Genomic DNA, 22,213 nt, shown 5'->3' on the forward strand with positions numbered 1-22,213 from the left:
AATGATGATGTTAATGGTGTTAGAAGGCATGCTTATTGACTATGCATAAAGATACTCTATAATTATGTTTGACTCATGTTATGCTTTGTCTAGTAACTCAACTAGTGATTATATTAGAAAGCCTTCTTGTTGCTAATATTATAAGTCATGATACTAAGGGTTCTAAAAGGTATATTTATTAACTACATGAGAAGCTATGATACGATCCATGTTGAACCCGTTAATGCTTTGCGATATTCATGCTATATATATATATATATATATACTAACATATTTATGGATAAATTATCCTCGATGATGAATTATGAGATATAAAGGTATGTTCCTCCTTGCTTCTCTTTTACTTTAGCCCTCATGGGGATTGCACTTTACTTTAGCCCTCGTGGGGCTTGTCATTTACTTATGTTTCATTTATATTAGCCCTCATGGGGCTTGCACTTTACTTTATCCCTTGTAGGTCATGTCATTTACTTTAGTCCTTGTGAGTTTGTTCTTTATTATTGACATTGATTGCCTATTATGATAATATTGTGATGATATGATGATACCCAGCAAGGCTGGAGGATATGTTGATAATATTGAAACCCGATTCGATTTTGAAGAATATGTTGGTGATATTGATATCCAGTTTGAGTCTGGAGGATATGTTGATGATATTGATACCTGATTCATGTTTAGAGAATATGTTGATGATATTGATACCCAATTCTAATTCAGAGAATATATTGATACCTAACAAGGTCAGAGGATATTATGATGATATATTGATACCTTATTCGAGTTCATAGGATATTATGATGACATGATGATGCCCGATAAGGCTGGAGAATATAATCATTGATGTGCTTATATGTGCACCTACCGGTTGAATCCGGCTAGCCCTATGTATGGCAATTATATATTTATTTATGTTCTTGTGTAGTTGGCTATAATATTGATATTAGAGGTGTCGGTTATAGTCTCCTAATAGGGGAGGTAAAAAGTGAATTAGTTGTTAATTTAAGTATGAAATATGCTTAGTGGTGGATATTACTTAAGTGGATAATAGTGACTAGTGGATTTGTGAACCTTAGTGGTAAAGAGGAATAGTGGTATTGATGAATATTAATAGGGATGATTAATTCATTATGGTGGTTAATGATAATGGGTTTAGTGATGGTGATGATTATTTGCTATTGATGACTAAGTTTATGGTATTGATTAATTGTTTAATGAGGATTTGTGAATTAATGATGCTAGTTAATAAGAGATGTTAATTGAGAGAGGAATAAGTGTACTGATGGTGATTAGTAGTACTTTGTTAAATGGTGACTAGTGGGATTATGTTGGCTGGAAATGAATATTGGTTAATTGGAGAATACAGCCTGGTGGTGAATCTTGACTAGATACTACTTTTTACTAGTGAGTAAATAAGGGTTAGTCGTTGATCCATGAATAGTGAATAAGTGATGAATAGTGGATGGATAATAATTAGAGGTTATATGATTACTAGTAAGTAATTGGTTTAGTAACAAGCGTTGACTAGCTAATAATTAGTGAACATGGTGTAATGGTGGTATGGTTATGGTTATGAGTTTATTGGTATATGTTATTCAATTATGATTATTGGTGATAATAATGAATATTGGCAAATGGCCATTTGATGAAAATTGTGGAAAACTGTGGATAATGAGAAAGTTGGTTTTATATATATATATATATATATATATATATATTGGAAATTCGATTCTTTACTTTATGATTTCTTGGGTGTACTCTCCGGTTGTATGGGATATCGTGATGGATTTTTTACTTTATGCACTAGTTGGTGTATGGGCACCAACTTTTTGCTTTTGATTGCACTTGTGTTGCTTTATGATTTCGAATCATTTATTCCTTATGCTAGATGGAATTGCCATGCATTGATACCTTATATTATATTATTATTTTTTATATTCCATGCTCGTTATGTGTGGGATGGGATGCTGGCATGTGTTGATGCCTTATGTTGTATTGTTATTCAGAATTTCTTACTTATTATATATAGTGATGATAGAGATGATTCGGGTTCAATTATGTACCTTGACTTAGTTATGATTATCTTGTACTTTATCATTCTCATATCATGATTTACCTTAGTCGACACATGATACCTACTAAGTACCCGTTGTCTTGGTACTCATACTACATTTCTTCACTATGTTTTTTATGCAGATTTAAGTATTAGCCGTCGCTTCTGATCATGGTTTGTGCAGTGATTGATTTTTGGAGATAGGGTGAGATCTTGGATTTTGACTCACCCAATTTCTTTTCATCTTTTGTATTCAGTCTTTAGTATCCGAGACAGATGTATTAACTATTCTAGAATTGTAGTTGTATTAATACTATTAGTTGCTCTTATACTAGCTCTATCAAGTTTTGGAATTGGTATATGTGTGATTTCTTATTCTATCTATAACCCTTGAGTTAGCAATTGACGTTCTTTAAATTTAGCCTATGTTGGGCCTTTCTTAACAAATTAACCCATTGTGTTAGCTTCGGATTATGGTATTGACTTACCTACTGGTGGGAATTGATAGGTGCCATCATGACTCGAAAATTGGATCATGACAATATCTCATATCTCAATCTTAATCTTAACTCTCCTCTTTGGCTCTTATTTACGAAGAGGACTTTTCATAAATGTGTCTCATTTTCTTTCAAAAATGGTGTTTTCCAGTGGTACTAGTATGTCATGAATGAATATATGATATTCAATCCAGGCAACATGGAATATGCTGCAAGTGAGGCAAGAAATTAACTCAATACATCCATAATTCATGATTATCAACTCAAATTCGGTATCAGATAAATAAATATGCATGCAATACATCATTAATATCACATCAACTCCTAAATCGAATGTCTTATTATGATAAAAGTAAATAATACTCAAATAATGTCTATACTAGCTAGATAAGCCTAAGCACGAGCATCATATCTAGAGTAAGGACATTTAGATGCATAGAAAAGGCCAATAATGTCAAATAAATCCCTCAGATGGGCAACACACAATATCAAATACTACAAATCGACAACAACAATATATAAGCCCACACACGTGCACACAACAGTATAAATAATCTTGAAATATGACCATATAGTCATTCATGTCTTACTTATTCATTGACTACCCAACTCAATCTAAAAGAAGTTAGGGAATAACCTACCTCAAAATGACAAAATCTCGATCTAAAGTTCTTTAATATGGAGCATTCCCCTCATGAATAACCTTAAAGCCAACTACAACATTCAAATATAGCACGATAAAAGAAAGTTGACACCCATATTAATTGGGCCGAAGTCAAAACGGGTAAAATTAAAATTTTATTTCAAAAACACATTCCCCAAGGTTATAGGAGTCTATAGGATAAAGCCCATGCAAAAATGGGTTAAAATCGAGGTTCAAAATGAAGATTTAAAAAAAAAAACTAAACTGGTAAACACTCCAATTTTTCCACTTTGAAAAGATGATTTAATGATTTTTTTTTGAAGATAAAATCAATGAAAAATAGTGAGGTTATGAGTTTAGAAGTTACCAACATGAAAATAAACGTTGAAACCCTCAAAAAATGTCTTTTTCGAAGCTTGGAGGTTCAAAAATAGAGTAAAATCATGAAAATAGGATTTTATACCATTCAGTGAACAGTAATTTGTGAACACAATCAACCCTTCACGTTTGGAAGGGTCAATGCTGAACAACCAAGTAAGCTAGCCTTCTGGTTCGTGAAGGTCAAAGACCTGGACCCTCGCATTCGTGACAGCCCTATCATGTTCGTGAAGAAGGGTATTTGACCCGACCTGAACCCCTTAACCCTTCACGATCGTGATGCCCTACCCACGATTGCAATGAGGAAATACTTCCTCGTTTGTATTCGCGAAAGAGTATTTGATCTGCACCAGATATCAACATTTTGCTATTTTTTCAAGTTTCGAATACTCTGAACGGATCCTCAGGATTCATTCAAAAATCAACAGAAATAAATCATATACATTACTAGGCTAGTTTTGATGTTACGAACTCAAAGAAGACATCAAATTTTTTAAAAAAGGTCGCTATCAGAAAATTAATCCCCGAGATCCTATTTCACTATTTTCCCAATGAAGGATCGAAATGAGATATAACAGTTCTGAAACTGAACCAACCTCATTACTAATCCAAACTCAACATTTCAGATCTATTGGCGCAGTTCATTTTGCCATCCGACACTCAAAAAATTAAATGTTGATCGAAGTCATTTATATGACTTCTTAAGTCTCTAAATATCACAAACTGGAACAACTCGTTCCCGATAACATAAGAAACTGTGCCAACTATCCCCGAACCTCAAAACAATATGTAGCAACTACAGAAAAGGATAAAAGGGTTAAAATATATAAAAATAAAAAATTCACAAATTCAGATCATTACACCAATAATAGAAGTAATATGTAGTAAACTATTTATGAAAAAATTATGAAAATAATAAATTATGTATGCCATAACAAAATATGCAATATTTTTTCTTAAGTAAGAATATTGTTAAATAAACACAGTCTTAGTAACATCACAACTCAACCCATATGAAATTTTTTAAAAAAAATCATAATTCGCTTATTTTTTGGCAAACTATTAAAAAATAAGTGGAAAAGTGAATCTCCTAATTTTTTTGAACAACTCAACCCATATGAAAAAATGAAAAAATGAAAAAATGAAAAAAAAAATCATAGTTCGTGTTATAAATATATTTACATTATAGTGAATGTCTATCAAGATCTATTAAGACCTACTTTGATATCTATTAGGATTTTAAACATCTATCTTTTACTCAGATTAGGAGTAAATTTTTTTCCATACATAGAGAGGTTTTGTTCATTGTATTCTCAATCTGATGACCTCTCATCCCTCAAGAGAAATAAAAAAGTCTCTCATCTTCTCTCTTTATTTATTCTTGTACTACTTTACCATATATAGTGAATACCTACTTTACCATATATTGTGTATGTTTATTTATGAAAAAGTTACAAACTCCAAGGTTAGTTTTTTCCTCTCTCTTCTCTCTCTACTCTTGTTCTTTATTCTTTATTATTTTATAACACATTATCAGCACGAGGCTCTGCCAAAGTGAGATTATAAATCTAAAGATAATTTCAAGGTTAGTAATTTCTTATGTTATTTGTCTTTTGCTACTAATAATATAATTATTGTTGGATTTGAGGAAAAATAATTGGTTTGAAACCATTTATGTTTAAAATTTATTCCTCAAGAACAATATTGTCAAAAGGGATGATAATATATTGCGTTCAAGTCCCATCGATTTATGCCTAAGAAGCCTTTATATGGATAAGACGTTGAGTTTGGATCTCAATGCACCATATTGATGATATTATGATGGCTAAGGCAAAATAATGAGTATTTGGTGAAACATGTCCCATTAAATATTCCCCATTCCTTGAATTGAATGTGGTAGCAATAAATCATATGTATGCCTCAATTTGCTTTTGTAGTAGCTATTATAATTTGATACGCTTAAGCCATGATTATACTCCATTCCTGGGGAATGAGAAGCTTATTAACGCAAACGTGCACTTTATTGTGATGGTATCACAATTCACCTCCGAATAAGGCAGAATAACTGAGAAGAGTTATTTTAAAATCTACTTCTAAAGTAGTAAATCTGAAATTTATTCATGTAATAGTAACTCTGAAATTTACTAAAGTGTAAAAGGTACATTTCATGGTAAACTTGGAGTTTGCTAGACTAAAAGTTCATAAATTGGCATGAATGATTGCGATATCCCAAAGATGTGCATACTGAGTATTGAACATATATTGAAGAATTAAAAAATTCTCCACGAACTTGTAATGTTGTTTGTTCTCATGATGAGTTGGTTGGACCGACTAATTTTGAGATTGGATCCCTCAAAATCTAAAAAGTATAAACGGTGAATATAGGCCCGTTCACCAATAATGTGATCGATTAAGATGAATCGATATAAGATGATCACATGTACATTTATTATCAGCCTGTAGTTTGACATTCATAAAGTTACTTTCTCAACAAGATTGAGTTAAGAGCATAACTTTCAGATTGCATAATCAAGACAATTTATCTTGATGATGATGTTTTGGCATTGAACGCCTTCGATAAATAGCTAAACCATTGCTAATGAGAACAAAGGTTCATATGTTGGTTTGAAATATTTACAAAAGTACTCGTATGCATCAAACCAATAAATTATGATTAATTCCCTCTCAAAATATTGGTTCTGTGTTTGAAACTACACATTGTCCATATAATAGTTTTGATGTGCGGTATACGATTAATGAATATACCATGATGCACAAAGATGGATTTCTCAAAGAAGATGAAGGATGTATGTTAGTTTTCCCAACATAAGGGGGAGATTATAAGAAGTTATGAAATATGTTAGGAATTATCATCATATCCTCATTCAAAAGATAATTCAAGTTAAATACCGAAAGCATCTCATAACATCTCATATTTGAGCTGCAAGTGCTCCTATTTTATGTCTCTAAAGAAAAAGTCTATGCATGCGTGAAGCATAGTAGACCAATCGGTTCCAAATAAATAAATCCTTGAAAAGGATAAGGAGCTAATAATCATAATAAGAAGGCAACCTCTACGACATAACACTTCATGAAACCTTATGAGAGGTTCAGGTACCTAAAAATAATGAAGTGATGAGATCTCAAAATGTTATGTCACATTGTGAACCGATACAAAATGATATATCATCAATATCTTTGATACAATATTGGCGCAATATTGTGAAAAATTACGAGGATATTAATTCTACGTTAATTTAAGCATGCTGACACAGAAACATTTATCAAGTGACATGAAAGGATGCATCTTGGTAAATATAAAACTTATTTGATTTGCAGTCCAGTCACTTGAAGATGTCACTCATGAAATGTTGAATATTGTCACTTGACAAAACTTATGTGAAAAAATTTTAAGGATTCAAAATGCTTGAAGCATAGAAAAGTTTCTGGGTAACTTATTTATAATCCTTATATTGTATAAGCTTATAGCTTGAAAATCATTTGAACTCGGAGAGTTTTCAAAGCAATAGATTATTTGCTAAAATTTGAAATATATTGAATTGGATTGGTTATGAAGTACTATATCTTAGTGCAATTGATGCACGCATGTACCTTGCAAATACTACAAAGCCTATAGCCTTTTCGGTTAATATGTTAGCAAGGTATGTTTCTACTCCTACTAGGAGACATCGAAATGGGATAAGATACATGAGCTTATTTTATTCTAAAGATTGCAGTCCCGATCTTATTGGTCATGCTGATGTTGGGTACTCATCTAACCCGCATAAATCTCGGTCTCAAACATGAAATGTGTTCACATATGGGGATACGTCCATATCTTGGAGATATACAAAGAAGTCTATCATAGCTACCTCATCAAACCATGTGAGAGTATAGTTATTCATAAAGCAAACTGACAGTGCGTATGGTTGAGGTCCACGATACATCTCATTCCTAAAAAATATGGTATGAAATGTGATAAAGTGCCCATGATTTTTATGAAAAAAATGCATCATTCATAGCACAACTTAATGGAGGATTCATAAAAGGAGATAGAATAAAGCATATTTCATCAAAGCTTTTCTATACACGTGATCTCCAAAAGAATGGTGATATTCAACATGCAACATATTCGTTCAAGTGATAAGGTAGCTGATTTATTCACCAAGTCTTCTTCAACTACAACTTTCAAGAAGATCGAGGTGCAAAGGTTCAAGGATGTGCTCATCAGGGGGAGTTAATACGTGTTGTACTCTTTTTTCCTTATGAGGTTTTGTCCCAATGGGTTTTCCTTGTAAGGTTTTTAATGAGGTAAGCGAAATGCATATTATTATAGATATGTACTCTTTTTCCTTAACTAGATTTTTTTCCACTGGATTTTTTCTAGTAAGGTTTTAACGAGGTACATTATCTACTAATTAGACATTCAAGGGGGAGTGTTATAAAAATATTTACATGATAGTGAATGTCTATCAAGATCTACTTTGATATCTATTAGGATTTGAAACATCTATCTTTTACTCAGACTGGGAGTAAATTTCTCCTATAAATAGAAGGTTTCCTCCATTGTAATACACCTGAACAAATCCTTCAATGAGAAATAACAATTACTCTCTTTATTCTCTCTACTCTTATTCTTCATTCTTTATTCTTTATTAGTTTATAACAGTTTGCTGATTTTTGGACAAACTATAACAAAAAATGGATGGAAAGGTGAATCCCCTAATTTTTTTAAAAAGTTATTTAGTAAATGGACATTAAGGGAAGTCACAAATAGTTCTTTAATTTTTGGACGTATTGTCCCTTTTGATATATGTTTTTAGGGATTCGACTCCTCTTCATTTTCCTTTTCTTTAATTTCTCCAAGTTCTTGCTTGAATTGAATACATATGTCATAGTTTAAAATTAATGATTGAGATTCCATTAGTTAATCAAAGTTTTAATCATAGTTATATTAATTATATTTGTTTTAATTAGTTAATCTATGTTTTAACCATAGTTTTAACAAATATATATTTAGTTATATTTTTTCCTTAAATATCCATTATATCTTTTACTCAATATTTTAAAGAAAAAATCTTTACTGCTACAAAATATATATTAAAAAAAATTCCTAAATATTTTTTTAAAGAAAATCATAATATAGTTAAAATTTTAATTTTTCTAATTGAGAATTCAAAAGAACTACTCAAAGAAAATATAATGAATTTATTTGGCATAATTTTTATATTTGATTTGGCACATGTATAATGAATTTATTTGGCACATAAAGAAAATAAAATTAGAAAAACTTCAAGCCACAATCTTTTTTTATTGGGTGAAAATCATTTCCCCCCTCCCTCGACTTTACTTTAAAAATCAAACTCCCCCATCAACTTTAAACAATAAGCATTGTCCCCCTTTTGTCCTACTTGTCTTTTTTAAATATCTATTTTACCCTTACACAATTAATTTTTATTTTTCTTTACCTCTTTAAACTTATTATATTTTTTCTTTTTAATATATATAGTAATTTTTTGTAAATAAAAATAAAATAATTTTCTAGACGAAAAAAAAGTGAGAAACATACATTAAGTATCTAAGTTAGTGATGTTTTAAATTAAATAAATGACCATGATATGAAAATTTATTTATTAAAAATAATTAAAACTATAATATCTATTTATACTAGTGAAAATAACAAATAAAAATAATTTTATAAATATATTCCAATGCATGTAATATAATAACATATAACAAAAATGGAGATATATTTTATACTAAATTAATTCAAAAGTTTACTTATGTTATAAATATATACTCCCTCGTTCACTTTTACTTGTCACTATTTTGCTTTTTGAGGTCAACCTGCATGAACTTTGACTAACATTTTAAGATGTATAATTTAATATTTAAATTTAAAATTTAGATGATCAGAAAATATATGAAAAATGCTATAAGTTGCAATCCTTCTTCATATTAATAAAATGAAAAATATATATATCTTAAAATATTTATCAAAATTTATGTGGGTTGACCTGAAAAAATGAAAAGTGATAAGTAAAAAAGAACTTAGGGAGTATATCGAAACTCATGTGCATACATATACATACATACATACATATATATATATGTGTGTGTGTGTTTGTTTGTTTGTGTGTGTGTGTGGGTTGACTTGGAAAAACGAAAAGTGACAAGTGAAAAAGAACCTAGAGAGTATATCGAAACTCATGTGCATACATATACATAAATATGTATATAAATATACATACATATATATATACATATACATATATATATACATGCATACATATATATATATATATATATATATATATATATATATATATATTACACACGTACACTTAATGCATGTAAAATAAGAAATAAGGTACAAGGTACCCATAAACTATATCTGAAGTTGTTATGACACACTTAAACTTTAAGGGGAACCTATTACCACCTAAACTCATTTTTTGTTGATCTGGCCGTCAAGTATCAGAATATTTTTGTACTTCTTTTGGGGGAGACGAAAAATACTTGTGCGTTATTGGTGCGCCTCTGCGCACACGCAAGTGTATCTGATTGTACAAGTAGTATAGAGACTTAGACAGTCAGATATCGTTCCCACGAGGTTCAATAAATTAGAAACTTATTCAATCTTTAGTTTAAGACAATTGCATATTAAGTGCTTGAAAGTATCAAGATGATTTTAATTTTATAAATGAAATATAAATTATTAAACAATAAATAATTCGTGATGACTAGAGCAAAGCAAGCAACGGTTGTAATCAATAATGAGGATGATTCCAGGGTTGAGGTATTCCGAACAATCATACAATTCTCTATTCTTATCACAGTCTAATTGATTATCGGGTTGATGATTTGCAAGGTTTATGTAACAATCTTGGTCTCCCGACCTCAAATCTTTTATCTATTAAACGTTGTAGCTACAACTCCCGCAGAGATACAACAATTCTTCTAGATTCCTAAAGTTGTCCTCTTGCAAGTGAACCAAGCAAGGCTTCTAGGTATATCCCTATCCTAGATGCTAATTCAAATCCCTTATTTCATAAAAGAATAAGAACCTTGATCCCTAATTTCTTCGTTCTATCCTATGATTCTCCTCCCGGATGCACATAGAAATATCGATTTATTCTAATGGTGGTCAATCATTAAAATAGTAAGCTTAAGAAATTAAGAACAACCCAGATGATAATCCAAAAAGAAACTATGAATAAGAATATAAAAGAGTAATCATGTTCTTAGCCTCAACTCCAGAAATAGGATGTTTAGCTACACATGTTTGAATTCATCATCCTAAATAAGTAATTAATCATACCCAAAACAAGTCTTGAAGTAAAGAAATTGAAAAGAATGTCTAAGAACCCTAAAAGAGGGAACTTTCTGCTTTTCCGCCACTCCTATGCTTGCCAAAAGTCCCTAAAATTATATTGTATTTTTCATTTTATAGCTGGGACAAAACACTTCAAATCTTTCCGATTTTGCCACATAGTGCGTCGCGCCATTCCTTCAATTTCTATTTTATATTAAAATCTGGTAAATCGCGAAGCTCAAGTATTCCTTGAAATTTGTAAAATATACCCTTACCGCGACGCATCACTATCGCGGTGAGCCACTGGATTTGGACAAATGTGAAATATCCATCCTCCGCGATGCGCTAGACTTCTAGGTCATAAAATTTTTATATGTTGGACTGCTCTGCGACACGGTGGTTTCGTGGACCGATACTGGAAAGTGCCAAGTGAGAATTTATGCCTCTCCACGATGCGTTGATTTCGCGAACCTTCACTGGAATTTGACCATTGCTATTTTGTTGGTCAGCGCAACGCGGAGTGTCATCAAATGAGGATTTCTACTTTCCAGCTTCCCTTTTTTAGCTTTATTTCACTCCTTTGTCTTCCTTCAATCTTTCCATAGCATCATTGTATCCAAATGCACATAATTCTTTATGATTTTTAGCCTAAAAGTACTAATCATATCCACTAGGCACGAAACAGAATAAAAGCTAAGTTGTACATAAGAATTCATACAAAAGTTCTTGAACTAAGTCTAAATCTGGGTGCATATTGGCGCTTTGAGCATACAAATTTGCCCAAGATCACCACCCCGCACTTAAAACCTTGTTCGTCCTCAAACACATTAATTCAAAAGAACAATTACTTCCTCTTTACATCACAATCTCAAAGTTGTGTTCCAATGGGCACTTACATTTTGCAATAGTGTATTCTTACATCACCATGTCAAAACAATTTTAGCATATGAGGCAATTTAGTACAAATTTTTCTATCTCAATAATGAATTTCTAATATGTCAGAAAATTCCATCAAAGAAACACAATAAGTAATCCAGCTTTCATCCGCTTGCATCCTCACTCAAGAAAATTTCCCCATATTAACTCACACTGATATTTATGCAAACATCGGGGATTATCAACATCAAATCACTCGCTCTCAACAAAAAAAATTCATACCTTCTAGTGAACGAACCATAAGCTTTCCCTTAGTGTACTACTCCACTAATAGTCGGATGTTTAGGTGAAGGATCAACTAGGTCTTTTTTGAGTTGTAATAAAGGTTTGCGGATAGGTAGGTACTATTTGGGAAAATAGTGACTATTTCTCCTAAGCGTTTTAGTACAAGAGTTATCAATTAACTCTGTTCTCCAACACCACTTTATCCTTCTATTTTCTCCTCATTCTTTTCATTTTTCAACTCCTCTTTCAATTAGCTTAATCACTCAAACCAGGTTGGGAGTATTAGTCATTCCTTACACATACTTCTCTTTTTCGTACCAATTTCATGCTACGCACCCCTATTATAGCCACCCCTAACTTAAGCGAAAGCCTTCGTTAAGGTGCACATTATCCAACTGGACCAGGGCCAAAACCAGTTCATTGTAACATTTCTATTTACTAACTCCGAATTGCACCCAGACTCTTTAAACATAACTAATAACTACTTTGGCGGCTTTAAATTTTACCTTTTCCCCCTCCTCTTAGTTTTTTTTATTTACATTGAAACGCTCAGGAGCTTATTTGGATCAAATTAGGATTTATTAAAGAAAAAGGCTAAGGGCTCAAAGGAGCTAACTAAGACTATGCACCAAGGTAGGTCTATTTAGGCTAGAAACATGGCTGTCAAAGAAATGCCTACATTACTTCCTACACCCAACACCTTTTATTTCTCTTTATAAACAACCGGGCAAGTTCTAGTCATTTCTATTCATGTAGAATATACACAAAGCCTCACACTCACAGTGCATGCACGGAATCAAACCAAGGTTCCCAATCATGTTCTTTATTGAATTCAAAATTAAGCCAACACATCAAATTTCATTTATAGAGATTAAATCATCAGTACTCAAATCAAAATACTCTTATGCTCATTTATACTCAATTTAATTCACATTACTACGAAGATGGCCTATTCCACACCTTCCTCTAAGATAGTGATTAGGTTATCATTTATTCTTTACTTCCTACAACCACTCCCCTTAAGACGGTCCTCATCCATCTATCATAGGGGATGGCAACTAGCTATGACTGTTTATTCCTAATTACCAAAGAGGGCAAAAGTAACTACTTGAAACTGAAACTTGCCAATGAGGGAGAAAATAACTATTAAAATAATACTTTAAACTGAAGCAACATGCAATAAATGCCAAAGAGGGCAAATTCTAATCCAAAAAGTTACTAACTATTACATACCAGTGTTCCGAATAGCTAGTACTCACAAAATGAACAAAATAGAAAATAAAAGTGTTCATCCATAATTAAAAGAAAGAAGATGAAATAGCAAAATACGAACCCATCACCCTACACTTAAATAAAGCACTGTCCCAGTGCTTCCAAATAAACCTATTGTAGGGTGGCAGTATACTCCCTTGTCACTCAAAAGAGACTATGGCAGTCATATCCTCAGGAGTCCCATCCACATCATCACTATCATCATCAGCTCCATAATCATCAGACTGGTCTTCTTCATCCAACTCCATGTCAGAATACCTGTACTTGTGCTCTTCATCAAGTAGTCTATCATCATTAACTGGCTCAACAAAATCTGGGACAATCCTTAACATAGTCCTAGCATGGTGCCCGAGTGGATAATCAAGCTCTACAACATGGATCTCATCTGGTGTAGTTGGTCTACCTCCCATCATCGACAACATCATCATAAGGCCATATAGCCTGCCCAGTACCTCATCAATCCTCGTTTGTTGTTCCACCATGGTCAAAATTGGGCCAGTTGCCCCAGATATGCTCCTAGCAGTAGTTATATCCACAGGGGGAGTAATAACCTCTGACTTATAATCCAGCTCTTCTTCATCCCCCCTGTGCCTTCACAAAAATCTAGTAAACAAACCTCCAAACCCAAAACTGTGCCCAGCCTGTGTACGCGCCTTTTTTATCACAGAAAAAATCACATTACCCACATTTATCTCCACATCAGGACACATCAGGGCATAGATCAAACACACACTGTCCCGAGTAACCTTCGTCATATGTTTTCCTTGAATCAAGCATGAATAAATAATACGACCCTACATCCTTGCTTCCTTGTTCATCTGAGCATAAGGGAAGAAAGAGTGCAAACCTATAACATGATGCCTAGTCCAACAAGCTGAGGATCCTGACCACACAACAGATGTCTGATATGAACATACGGAGGAGAAACTATAAACTGCCTCAAAAAATTTGGGTTTGCTTATAGTATACCCAATAAGTCATTAATATCAGCAGCAGTGAAATAAATCACTTTCTCGTGAACCTTCAACAAATGATCATGATGTGTGGGGTCCCAATTGGTGTAAAACTTTCTGACTAAGTACAAATTGCACTCAGTCGGCTGATGGAAAAAAATTTCATATAGATTGCCTCAATTCTTCGTACCATGGATGGACATTCTCTCATGAACCTATCATGGTCAATATACACCTCCGAGATATACTTGGCATCCGTATGCTTGGAATACCACTGCTTTCCATCCTTGTGGATAGCTTTGAATCCAAATTTACATACCTACCCCCGCTGAAGTGGTGGGGCCCTAGGTACCCTTGTTAGTTGACTTTCAGATGGTCTGCTCCTTTTTCTCGCAGGTGCAGAAGGACCTTTCTTTACCTTACCTTTGACTGGTTGTGGTTCCATAATTCCTGTAATAAAGAAAATGCAACAATTATTTGAGTATGTTAAACTTGGGACAAGCTAAACTGAGTGTGCATTACAGGTGATTTTCCACCCCACACTTAGTTGTTACCTAGAACGCCTGCCTCAAGATACAGGGTACTCATACTTCCCCTTGTTGACCTTACTATCACATTCAAAGACATCATATTGCTCTGTGTGACTTCAAAACCATAGTATTTTCTTGGCACACAACACCATCTCATCTATTCCAATTAATTACTCAATAAGAGACTATGAAATAAATCATGTTGCTACAGCTTCACGCATCAAAGGAGTATTTTTCTAGAATTCGACTAAATCAACTAACATCAGACAGGAAGGGTATATCCACAGTGGAAACTAGAAGCATAAACAACACGATTTCATCCGAAATGAATTTAACCCCAACTTCCTAAACCTTCTTGCTTCACACATGTAGCTACAATGCCCCTACATTCCCTCACCTCGCAACTAACATTTGAAAATAATTTCCCTAAATACCAACTATATATAACCATTAGATTATCATCTTAACAACTCAGAATTATGAAGACTAAATTAAGACATCACAAAGATTGCAAGACAATATATCACAGGCAATGCTAAAATTCAAAACGACTATGATAGGGAAAAAACTAGATCATGCCCCAAAATGCTAGCCAACATCACAAGATCCAAAAAGAAAGAAAAAAATAAATTTAAATCTTAAAGCACATACCTCAAAGGTTGAAAGAAGAATGAAAGTTGGGGAAAATTTTAGAAAATTAGTAGGAGAGAAGGGTACAAGGGGTGGCACTTAAGGAGGAAATAAAAGGGTTTAGGCCCTTGAGGGGGTATTTATAAAGGGGCGGGTTGGGTTAGGTTTAATTGATCATTTATACCCGATTATAACTCCCTCCGCGATGCGGTATGATCGCGTAGACCTACTGGAGAAAGCCAATTGCTATTTAACTATCCACCGCAACGCAGTGATGTCGCACCAGGCCACTGGAATTTGACAATTGTCAAATCACACTCTCCGCGTCGCGATGGAAATCACGGATCCTTACGGGATTTTGACAATTGTCAATCTACCCAGTTCCGCGTCGCGCCATTCATCTAAATCAGATTTCCTTGTGTATTTTTCACTCTTTTCTTACCTGAGAAAATCCCCACTTACACATATCATTTTGCAAACCTGATTGCTTTCAGATCCCCACTTACACATATCATTTTGCAAACCTGGTTGCTTTCCTCAAATATGGTAATCTTATTATTTTCACTTTGCAATTCCCTGCACTATCAAACAAAAACAACAAATACTGTAAGTAAAAGTGGGTTGCCTCCCACTCAACGCCTTAGTTTTGGTCGTGGCACGACTCATCTTTTTGTATTTTTTTTTATTTTGATTTTACAATATAAAAATTAAACTAACTATTACAATACATGTGTGGGTTGCCTCCCACATAGAGCCTTATTTTACGTTGTGGCACAACTCAACTCATCATCACTCATCAGCAAAAATGATAGATTCTTTGTGCTTATCCGGATGATCCGCCTAATAGTGCTTTACATGTTGTCCATTTTCAAGGAACTTCTCTGTCTTCTCTTTATTTCATAACTCTACAGCTCCATGGGGTGTCATACGCACCACCTCAAAAGGTCCAAACCATTTCGATCGTAATTTATCGAAGATAATTTAATTCATGAATTAAACAACAACACAAGTTGACCAGTTTCAAATTCCCTAGCTTGAATTTGCTTGTCATGCCATTTTTTTGTATTCTCCTTGTAGAGCTTAGCATTTTCATAGGCATGGAGTCTAAACTCATCAAGCTCATTCAGTTGCAATAACCTTCTTTCGCCCACGGCAGTCATCTTAAAGTTCAGCTTCTTCACCGCCCAATATGCTTGGTGTTCCAACTCCACAAGAAGATGACACGCTTTACCATACACCAAGCGGTATGGAGATGTCCCAATGGGCATCTTGTACACTGTTCGATAAGCCCAAAGTGCATCATCTAGTTTCTCTGCCCAATCTTTTCTCTGCCCATTCACAGTCTTCTAAAGTATTTGCTTAATCTCTCGATTTGACACTTCAACCTGTCCACTAGTTTGAGGATGGTATGCGGTGGCAACCTTGTACCTAACACCATACTTATCAAGAAGATTTTTGAACTAGGTGTTGATAAAGTGCGTACCTCAATCACTAATTATTGCCCTTGGCATACCAAATCTAAAAATTATGTTCTTCTTCACAAACTTCAGCACTACTCTTGCATCATTTGTCGAACTCACCATAGCTTTCACCCATTTAGAGACATAGTCAACCGCTACAAGAATGTACAAATTACCTTTTGAAGGTGGGAATGGACCCATGAAATCGATCCCCCAAACATCAAAGACTTCTACTTCTAAAATATTATTGAGGGGCATCTCATGACGCCTAGATATAGTACTCAACCTTTGACATTGATCATAATTCTTTACGAAAGCCACTGCATCTCTAAATAGAGTCGGCCAGAAAAACCTGATTGCAACACTTTTCTTGTAGTCCTCTCACCCCCATGATGTCCACCATATGGACATGAGTGGCAATCTTGTAACGTCTTTAAAAATTCAGCCTTTGGGATACACCTATGAATAACTCCATCTGGACCCTGCTTGAAAATGTATAGTTCATCCTAAATGTAAGAACGAGAATCATGGAGTAATTTGTTCCTTTGTTGTGTGGTAGGGTACACCTCACAAGCTATCAAGTTCACAATGGCAGCATACCATGGGAACTCAACTTCATTTTATTACAACAACTACTCATCAGGAAACTCCTCCTTAATACTCACAAAGTCATCCACAATATGATCTCGATTTTCCAGCCGTGAAAAGTGATTAGCAACTTGATTTTCAGCTCCCTTTCTATCTCGCACCTCAAGATTAAATTATTGAAGTAGAAAAATCCACCTAATCAGTCATGGCTTCGAATCCTTTTTGTTCACAAGATACTTAATGGCAGTGTGGTCAGTATGAATAATGACCTTTGTACCAACTAAGTAAGATCAAAACTTAGCATCACACATCAGCTCAAAAGGTAACTCCCAATCTGGTGCAATCAAGATAGGTGCTTTCGTCAACTTCTTCTTAAGCTTTTCAAAAGCTTCATGGCAATCAGCCTCAAACTCAAACTTGGCTTTTTTCTCTAAAAATTTGCACATGGGGCTTGCAATATTTGAGAAATCTTGAATGAATCATCTATAGAACCCAGCATGTCCCAAAAAGCTCTGCACTCCTTTGACTATGACTGGATGAGGCAACTTTTCAATCACTTCAACCTTTGCTTTGTCCACTTCAAGCCCTTTGCATGAAATTTTATGGCCTAAGACAATTCCTTCCTTAACCATAAAGTGGCACTTTTCCCAATTCAACACCAAGTTTATTTCTGTGCATCGAGCTATAACTTTGTCGAGATTCTACAAACACTTTTCAAATGAATTACCATATACGGAGAAATCATCCATGAATACCTCCACAAATTCTTCCACTATGTATGAAAATATCGCCATCATACACCTCTAAAATATAGCAGGTGGATTGCATAAGCCATAGGGCATGCGTATGAAAGCATATGTACCGTATGGACAAGTGCAAGTGGTCTTCTCTTAGTCTTCTGGTGCTATAATTATCTGATTGTAGCAAGAGTATCCATCCATAAAATAATAATACTCTTGCCCCGCCAATCTATCTAGCATTTGGTCAATGAAGGGAATTGGATAATGATCTTTACGAGTCGCTTCATTCAACATCCGATAATCTATACATATTCTCCAACTGGTCATTGTACGTGAGGAATCAACTCATTATCATCATTGGTCACTACTTTCATTTCTATCTTTTTGGGTATACAGTGCATTGGACTCACCCATTTGCTATCAAAAATTGGGTAGATAATACCACTATCTAACCACTTATCACTTCTTTCCTAACCACCTCCTTCATCACAGGATTCAACCTTCATTATTGCTGCACTCTAGGTCTGTAACCCTCTTATATGTAAATATTGCGCATGCAAAATACTGGATTGATTTATGAAATGTTAGACATCTGCCAGCTAATTGCCTTCTTTCTCCTCTTAATAATCTCTACAGCTTCCTTTACCTGTACATCTGATAATCCTATAGATAAAATAACAGGCAAGGTATCTTGATCATCAAGAAAAACATATTGTAAATACGGAAGAAGAACCTTAAGCTCCAAGTTAAGAGCTTCTTCGACTGATGGTCTGGGTGAAGGACCAATTGGCCTATTTAAAGGTTCGAATGGTACTTTATTTGTCTCAATTATGACCAAATTCATAACCTGGACCAATTCCAATGCTTCCACATCTCCATGCAGATCATAACCCATCAAAGCTCGCTCTAATGGATCATCAGAGAACAAAACTGCCACTCCAAAGAAAGATCAATAACTGATATAGATGACAACTCATCATATATTGCTGGCAGTTTTAATGCTTTGTACACATCAAAAACTTCTACTTTGTCATGCGCTTGCATTATCATTTTTCCAGCTGCTATATGAATGAGGTACTGTCCCGTTTTTAAGAAAGGTCATCCCAAAATAAATGGAACAACAGGATCGCCTCAAAGTCAAGAATCACAAAATCCACCGAAAAGATTAAAGATCCCACTTACACCAACACATCTTCAATAATACCATCTGGTCTAGCAAGTGACCTATCAGCCAACTGCAACACAATAGTCGTGGGTTTAGAACTCCCAAGACTCATCTTCCAATACCATGACATGGGCATGAGATTTATGCTAGCACCCAAATCACACAATGCACGTGCACAAATAGTCTGACCAATGATAATCTGCAAGGTGAAACTACCCAAATCCTTCAACTTCGTGGGCAGTTTATTTTAAATTTTAGACATGCACTCTTGAGTAAGTAAAACTGTAGTATATTCAGTCAATCAGTTCTTATTGGCAATAATATCCTTCAAGTATTTAGCATATTTTGGCCCACTTTATAGGATGTCAACAAGTGGAATATTTACCTGAACCTGCTTCAGAAAATCTAGAAACTTTTTATAACTGGCTTCCTCTTAATGCTTCCTTGCCCTTTGAGGAAAGGGTAAGGGAAGAGTCTTCTTCTCCAAATGAATTTCTTTACTTGCCTCTTTTTTCTTGACTTCCACTTTTGCATTCTCTTTCAAACTGTCATCAGTAACTGCGGGATCGTCCTGCTCCTGAACCATCTTCTTAGTTTACAGCCCACTCCTTGTTGTAACCACATTCACCTGTTTAGGATTAGCCTCAGTGTCACTAGGCAATGCTTCTTATGACCTTGTATTCTGTGATCCTACAATTTGACCCAACTGTAACTCTAGATTTCATATGAGCAATTGTTGACTCTTCAACTCAACTCCAAACTATGCTTATTGAGTCTTTATATCTGCCGCAAATTGTGTTTGTTGAGCCATTAACTTCTTAATCAACTCCTTCACATTGCTATTCTAAGTAGTCGCCTGATTATTTTGAATCAATTGTGGATTTGATTGCACTGGTCCCTTAGACTGATTTTTATTACGTGTCTGATTTCCACCCCATGAGAAATTAGGGTGGTTCCTCCAATTTGGATTATACGCACTGCCAAAATTCTGCTGACCCTGATGATTTGCATTCCCCACATAGTTAAATGAATCTTGATTCACAAAACATGCATCTGCCTTATACTCACCACTTCCGCAAACTTCACACCACAAATATACTTGTTGAACTACATTTGGTGTGGTTGTTGGTTGTGTTGCACCCAACTTTAGTTATTGAGCTGAGTAGTCATATTAATTTGCATTGGTGCAATCTATGCCTTTAATGCAGTGAATTGATCAACCTCCAGTACCCCTGCAACCTTCTTGGGAGCACTCCTTGAGTCTGCATGCCACTCAGGATTTCCTTGTGCGATTCGATTCAGCAATGTATACAGTTCTTCATATATTTTCTCCAAAGCTTGGCCTCCTACTGCTGAATCTAAGAGAATCTTAGTATTATACTCAAGGCCTTCTATAAATGTGTGCACCAAGACATCATTCGATTGATGGTGATGAGGACAATTTCTGAGCGTGCCTTTGAATATCTCCCAAGCTTGGTAGAGATTTTCTCCATCTTTTTGTCTGAAACTCAATATCTCACTCCTCAATCATGCAATCTTCTAGGATGGAAAGAATTAAATGAGTAACTTCCAAGAACAATCTTCCCATGAAGTGATGGAGTGTGGTGGTTCAGCATGTAACCACCTCTTTGCTTCCCCCATTAGAGAAAAGGGGAAGAGTGTTAATCTGACATAATTATCATTCACATCTTTATGAATGTATGCATCGCTTATTTCCAGGAAGGTCTGCAAGTACTGCTGCGGATCCTCGTGTGAAAGTACGTGAAATTCCCCCACAGATTTCAACAATTGCCCCATATTTTGTTTCAATTCCCACCGACCTCCTGGTTCAGGCTTCCGAATGCTGTTAGTCATATGGTTTGTTAGTGTGATTGCCTCCTTATGAACAGGTCTTACGGCTGGTTGAATAGGAACGGCTGGAATAAAAGGAGCTGGAACATATCCAATATTTGGATCAGCAACAATTAGATCTCGTATTTTAGCCATCTGTCCCTGTTAAATGTAATATTGAGCTCTTCGTCTCTAATGAAAAATTACTTCCAGTTCTGCAAAGGGCTCTACTAACTCTTTATCCCTAGCCAATCCAATGTTCAGCTAAACCTGCAAAAATTCAGCCGCTAAGATCAAGTTGTTAACACAAAAACTTATTATCAAAAACCAAAAATTAAGTAATTTACTAATTCTATTAGGTCCCCGGCAATGGGACCAAAAACTTGTTGCGCCTCTACATACACGCAAGTGTACATGATCGTACAAGTAGTATAGAGACTTAGACAGTCAGATATCGTTCCCACGAGAATCAATAAATTAGAAACTTATTCAATCTTTAGTTTAAGACAATTGTGTATTAAGTGCTTGAAAGTATCAAGATGATTTTAATTTTATAAATAAAATATAAATTATTAAACAAGAAATAATTAGTGACGACTAAAGCAAAGCAAGCAATGGTTGTAATCAATAATGAGGATAATTCCAGGGTTGAGGTATTCCGAACAATCATACAATTCTCTATTCTTATCACAGTCTAATTGATTATAGGGTTGATGATTTGCAAGGTTTATGCAACAATCTTGGTCTCCCGACCTCAAATCTTTTATCTATTGAACTTTGTAGCTACAAATCCCGCAGATATACAACAATTCTTCTAAATTCCTAAAATTGCCCTCTTGCAAGTGAACCAAGCAAGGCTTCTAGGTATATTCCTATCCTAGATGCTAATTCAAATCCCTTATTTCATAAAATAATAAGAACCTTGCTCCCTAATTTCTTCGTTCTATCCTATGATTCTCCTCCCAGATTCCCATAGAAATATAGATTTATTCTAATGGTGG

The 22,213-nt window shown here is 34.5% G+C and overlaps 1 non-coding gene and 1 pseudogene across 1 annotated transcript; one reads left to right on the plus strand and one right to left on the minus strand.

Moving 5' to 3' along the window:
- Positions 1-13,456: 13,456 nt before the first annotated feature.
- LOC124888781 lies at positions 13,457-17,025 on the minus strand (annotated as a pseudogene).
- A 3,780-nt stretch (positions 17,026-20,805) lies between these two features.
- On the plus strand, positions 20,806-20,912 carry LOC124889199. The gene has a single exon (XR_007047808.1). It is a non-coding gene; the product is annotated as a small nucleolar RNA R71 (small nucleolar RNA).
- The last annotated feature ends 1,301 nt before the right edge of the window (positions 20,913-22,213 follow it).

This window comes from Capsicum annuum, chromosome 11, assembly GCF_002878395.1.
Source record: "Capsicum annuum cultivar UCD-10X-F1 chromosome 11, UCD10Xv1.1, whole genome shotgun sequence".
Classification (NCBI taxonomy): domain Eukaryota; kingdom Viridiplantae; phylum Streptophyta; class Magnoliopsida; order Solanales; family Solanaceae; genus Capsicum; species Capsicum annuum.